This window comes from Meriones unguiculatus, chromosome 1, assembly GCF_030254825.1.
Source record: "Meriones unguiculatus strain TT.TT164.6M chromosome 1, Bangor_MerUng_6.1, whole genome shotgun sequence".
In the NCBI taxonomy this organism is placed as follows: domain Eukaryota; kingdom Metazoa; phylum Chordata; class Mammalia; order Rodentia; family Muridae; genus Meriones; species Meriones unguiculatus.
In genome coordinates this window covers 124,049,644-124,055,693 of record NC_083349.1, presented here as the reverse complement: position 1 = coordinate 124,055,693, position 6,050 = coordinate 124,049,644, and positions in this window count along the sequence as shown.

Here is a 6,050-nt window from a genome sequence, read left to right as displayed (position 1 = left end):
CCCAAGAATGGTTAGCTAATGATTATTTGAAAGCCTGGCTTGTAACAGCTGAGGTCATTCCATGGCTATGTCACATGTCTATTCAGAATACTTTAAAAAAAAAAAAAAACTTAGATAATTTTAGTAAGCCGTCATGTGGGTGTTTGTGAGCCATGTGGGTTCTGGAATCAAATCCCCAGTCCTCTGCAAATGCAGCAAGTGCTCTAAACCCCTGAGCCATCTCTCCATCCCTGTCTTTTCAGATTTCTGAGGCTTCATTCCATTTTTGGGGGGGCGGGAGGGGGGTAGTTCAAGACAGGATTTCTCTGTGTAGCTCTGGATGTCTTGGACTCGCTTTGTAGACCAGGCTGGCCTCCAACTCACAATGATCCACCTGCTTCTTCCTCCCGAGTGCTGGGATCAAAGGCCTGTGCCACCATGCCTGGTTTGAGACTTCATTCTTTATCTGTAAAGGGAGCTGCTAAAATCCCAGCCATCGTGAAGACTGGATGAGAGGTGGGGTGTCTGAGAGCATAAGGAGTGAGCTTGAGAAGCGTCCTTTCCTTTCTGTCTATCAATGTGTTCAAAGCCAAATGAATGGTGAGGCGGGGAGGTGAGCAGATGGGGGGGAAGGGGAAAGAGGCGGAAGTCCCTTCAAAGGCCTATGTGTTGGGCTGGGAATGTTGTTGGTAGCATCAATACTCTCCAGTGTTCCCCAGCACTGCATACCCCAGGCACAGAGGGGCATGTCTACAGTCCCAGCACTCAAGATGTGGAGGCAGGAGGATCAGGAAGTATAGTAAATTTAAATCCAGCCTGCGCTACAAGATGAACCTGCCCGCAAACAAAAAAAACAAAAATCATATACAATAGGTGTGATTGTATTGTTATTTACATATTTTATACAACAAAAGAATTTTGTTCCACAAGTTGGAACTGAACTAATATTTTAGTCATCAAGAGAAATTTTCTGAGAATTCATTCTGATCAGCTCTAGGCCTCTCACAGTGCCCAACTCCACCACCGTCAACACACAAAATGTTATTAAGGAGCCATAAGGCACCTGAGGCTCTGGGGAGGCGTGTGCAGAGCAGGACCGTGCAAAGCTGTCTTTTAGGTCCAAGTTTCTTCTGCACACTTGCCTTGGGCAACCTCTTTGAGCTCTGATTTTTCATCTGTAAACTTAAGACACTGGCCGGGGGCTGAGAATGTAGCTTGGTTAGTAGAGAGCATGCTTAGCATGCATAATGCCTGGGGAACAATCCCCAGCAACAGACAGACAGGCAGACAGACAGGCAGACACACACATACACACCATTTAAAAATTTTAAAGACACTGCATAATCATTCCAAATTCTGCATCATGCCTTGCTGTATGTACTGTGTCCTGGATTAAACGATACACTGTAGGAAACAGTATCAGTCACATACAAACTATCTGAAAACTAGCCATTCTTTCCCGCCATGTGTTTGTGTACATGCGTGTGCTGGGATTAAGACTAACACCTCATGTCCGTGAGGCACATGCTCTGCCATGAGCTGCATACAGCCGCTGCCCTCCTGCCTCGTTAATAAGTGGGTCTCAGCTGCAAGCTTCCTTCACAAAGGAATGTCTGAAACATCTTCCCAGGCTTGGCTCTGCGGTATTGCCAGCTCTTTCTTCCAGCTTTGAGGGATGTTTGATCATCTAACCAGGTAAGTGTGGCTTCTCCAGTAATTACCTAGACAGCCTCCATTGCCTCCACCCTCATCTGCACTTCAATCATGTAGGAAAGAACAGTTATAATGTAGATACTCCATTCCTTACCTTTGCTCTCCCCCAAGAATCTTAACATTTGCTCCAGATAGACCCTGTTTAAGTCACAACAGAAGGGGGCAGCCTTCTATTTTGCACTTGGACCAGAATAATCCCAGGCATTTTTTAAAAGCTTCTATTTACACACATGTGTATCTGTCATATGTAAAATTCCACTGTGTGAGCTGGACATGGTGGCAGGTGCCAGGAACCCCAACTAGTGGTGTGGGATGGCACACCACTTGAGAGTCCCCAACATGATAACAGCTTGGCAGAGGCACAGGTGAGATTCATGCAAGCTGAGAGCTGATGCTGGCTTTCTTCAAGCCAAGCTCAAGCCCTTTCCCGTTCCTTTAAAAGTGGAGCTGTGTGGGAATGGGGTTACCTGAGTCAGATACTCACCTCAGTCACCTTGACCATGTAAGCATAGGCCCAAATTACTCCAGTCAGCAAAAATCTTGCCTATCTCTCCCAAAATATCCACAAAGAACTGTCTGAGTTGGTACATCTCCCATGTACATAGATAGGCCTGTTGACAACGGCCTGGGCTGATGGGTCTCTCTCTGTCTGACTCTCACTTGAATTGCTACAGATGAAAAGGACCCTTCCGTGCTTTCAAAGCTGTCAAAGGCAGGGGCTAGCAGGTACCTTAATTTCCATAACTCTGGTTTGTAAATTGCTACGTTTTAATTTTCTGGCTTGTGAATTGCTATGATTATTTATTTCCTTCCTTTCTTTCTTTCTTTCTTTCTTTCTTTCTTTCTTTCTTTCTTTCTTTCTTTCTTTCTTTCTTCCTTCCTTCCTTCCTTCCTTCCTTTCTTTCTTTCTTTCTTTCTTTCTTTCTTTCTTTCTTTCTTCCTTTCTTCCTTTCTTATTCTCTTAGTATGTCAGGAGCCTTTGTATATGTCTCATTTCCTGCTTTAGATTTGTGGGTCCACGTGGTCCAATCATAGTCAACAAAGGCTGTAGAATGCCGTTAAGACCTTAAGCTGTTGATCTTTCAACCAAGAGATCATTACCCTTAGAAGGGACAGAGAATGCCACCAACAGTGAGGAGGAGAAATGCTGTCACCAGGCTCCCACAGATGGAGTTTAACTATAATCTGTCAAGATGACCAGCTGCGGTTGGGTCAATTTAGTTATTATTTCCCTACAGTGTCATTTGTATGATTATGACATCATCTCTATTTTTAATCACTTTCCTCCCATTTTATTTTCCTAGGTGTCAGCTGGCCTGTTTGACCTCGAGATTAGTTCTCATAATAGAATCATGACCATCTATCCACTGGAATGTCAGAAGGCAAATATTTAAGCTCTGTTTACCAAACGGCCCTTATTTTTAATGGGCAGTTTTAGATTTTTGTGTTCGAATGGTAAAAAGACAGGGACATGAGAGCTGAGCAATTCATCACAGTAATTAGCATGAAAGAGTCAGTGAAGAATACTTAGGAGGCTTATGCCCTTGGACTGCAGCGTCAGTGGAGAGACAGGGTGAGATTTCCAATACGTGTGTACTCTGCGATGACATCCAGATGAAAGCTTTGCATTCTGTAATTTAGGAGTGAACGTACTGGGATTTGGGAGATGGCTCTATCTGTTGATAATGTGCTCGCTGACCCAGCACAGGAAACCTGGCTTTGAGCCTCAATTCTGTGATGCTGCACTTGAAATCCCGCCTCTGGGAAGGCCCAGACATGCAGCTCTTTGGGGGAATAATAACCAGCCAACCTAGACTAAATGGTGAGCTCCAGGCCAATGCAAGCCACTGTTTCAAACAACAAGGTATCCCCAAGAACCAGGGACTACTTAACAACACCCCCACACCAGGCATGAGAAGCCGTCTTTTGAGTTGTTGGCCAAGGTTGTCCAAGAGACTCCTTCGTTGCTTCCCGGAGGTGGGAGGTAAGTCCCTATTGCTTACGACATCATGTACTTCAGACACAAGATCCAGAGGCCCTTGAGCTGGAACTGACCTGAGAACCTCCTCCCTCAGGACCACCATTGATGATACCAGAAAGCGCCAACTGAGGGACACATAGTCTTAACCAGCTGTGACACCTATGAACCACAGCAACGACCAGCATCGTACAAGAACCCTAAGAATGCTGGTACACACTCCTAATCATGCCTGGTCCTGGAAAACTAGCTAACCACCTGGGACTAGTGAAGTCATGGATCTTGGAGAAGAACCTACAACCACCACTTTACTAAGCCAACATAATCTCTAACTATATTCTAAATATTTATCCTGACACTAACAAATAAGTGTAATCCTCATGCCTTGTTAAGAAAACTTCTCTTTACAGATGGAGACGGTTAAAGAGAACCAAAACGTAGTTACAGAGCCCCCGTTCCAGCTGACAAATCTACAACGTAAATCCTGCGTCTGAGGCTTGGGGAGCACTATGGAAGACTCCCGGGGAGGCGGGGGCAGAAAGATTGTTAGGGCCAGAGGAACAGAGGTTTGAAGGTGTAAGATTGGTCTCCTTGGAACGTGAGAAGTTACACACATAAAGTCTCACCAGCATGACTGCCCAAACATGAGCTGAACAAGGACAACAGGCATGTTAACATGAAGCAGGAAGCTCAAGGGCCTCAGCCCTAGACAAAGAGCTACAGGCAACTGAGGAATACTGAGAATGGAAGAAATAGTCTTCCTCAGAGAAGAGCACACCAGTTGCTTATCCAACACCAACTGGTCAGCCCAGTACACACTCATACAAGAATATTATATACCTAAATGCATAAGCACATTATATGTTGTATTTATGCATTTAGGTATATGCACACACAATGTGAGTGTGTGTGTGTGTGTGTGTGAAATAATAAAGAAGATCAGCCATGAATTTGAGAGAAAGCAAGGAGAACTACATGAGAGTAGTTAGTTAATAAGTCATTTCCAGAGTTCTCCATCTAGCCAACAGGCCTGGCATTTAAACCCCTATGGTTTTCTAGCCCATGTCACATTACCCTTCAGAGCTTCCTCCTACCTGCCCCTCCCTTCCTGATTCCTTCCCAGACAGTAGCATATTGCCACACTTGCTTTTAAGACTCCCGGGAGGTCTTGAGAAATAAATGGAGGTGACTTTGTGTATCAAGGCCTTTAAGGATCAGAGCGTGGGAACGCCTTGCTTTTTGTTTCTCTCAAAATTCTCACCTGGCTAGGGACTGCCTGGCCTTCCATCCTGTCCCACTCTGAGGTATGTAGCGAGCATGGCTGGGCAGATGCTGTCTAAAGTTGAGATCAGGCACTGGTGGGTGGAATGTTTACATTTCTATAGCTGTGATGGAACACCATGACCAAAAGTGACCTTTGGGAGAGTTTATTTTGGCTTACAGTTCCAGAGGGATAAGAATCCATTATGGCGTGAGCCAAGGCAGCAAGCAGCAAGCATCTTCAGTCATAACCATGAAGCAGAAAGAGCAAACTGGAAGAGAGTCAAGGCCATGAAACTTCAGAACCAGCCCACTGTTACATCCCCCCTCCAGCAAGGCCACAACTCCTAACCCTCCCCAAATGTGCCACCAACACAGTGAGCACGCTTGGATCAGAGGAACAATGGTACTATTCACCTAACATAGCCATCAGGCCTGAGTTCTCCATCCGCTTCCCAACCGAATTCAAAGTTGAAAGCAATAGTGAGACGGATCTATCCCCGCCATAGCATCTGAGGTCGGCACAGTTCAGTCATCTTTGCCTCTTCTCCTTAGTCATCCCAAGAGGTACCTGTGTACGGCCATGGGTGGGACGCCTGCCTCTCGTGTGCAAGGCCCTGGATTTGAACCCTACCACTGGAAAAGCAACAACAACAACAACGAAAACAAAATCACCACCACAACAAAACCAGACCCATGAGATGCTAACATTCCCAATGGTTTGACGGTTACTGAGAAGAGCGACCTGGCTCTGCTCTGCCTAGAAGTGTCCCTTCAGAGGGGATATTTTCCTGGAAGGACCTTTGTCCTCATCCTTGCCACACCAAATGCCTTCCTCCTCCTCTGCCGCCGCCTCATCCTCTCATGGTAGGGCCAACCTAGGCCGCGGTGCTGGCTCAAACCAGGGTGCAAACTGAACATGGCATGATGGGTGGTCACAACCATCCTTAACTGCACTTCTGAATCTTATTTTTATTCTGAATTAGTGGGGGGCAGGGAGAGTGGCCTTCCCTTGGCCTGCTAATATTAGAATCAGCAGCTGTAAAAGCACAAACTGTTTAAAACATTGTGGGTGGGTCAGAAGAAAAAACATTATTTCATTTGTTAAGAAGAAGCAAAA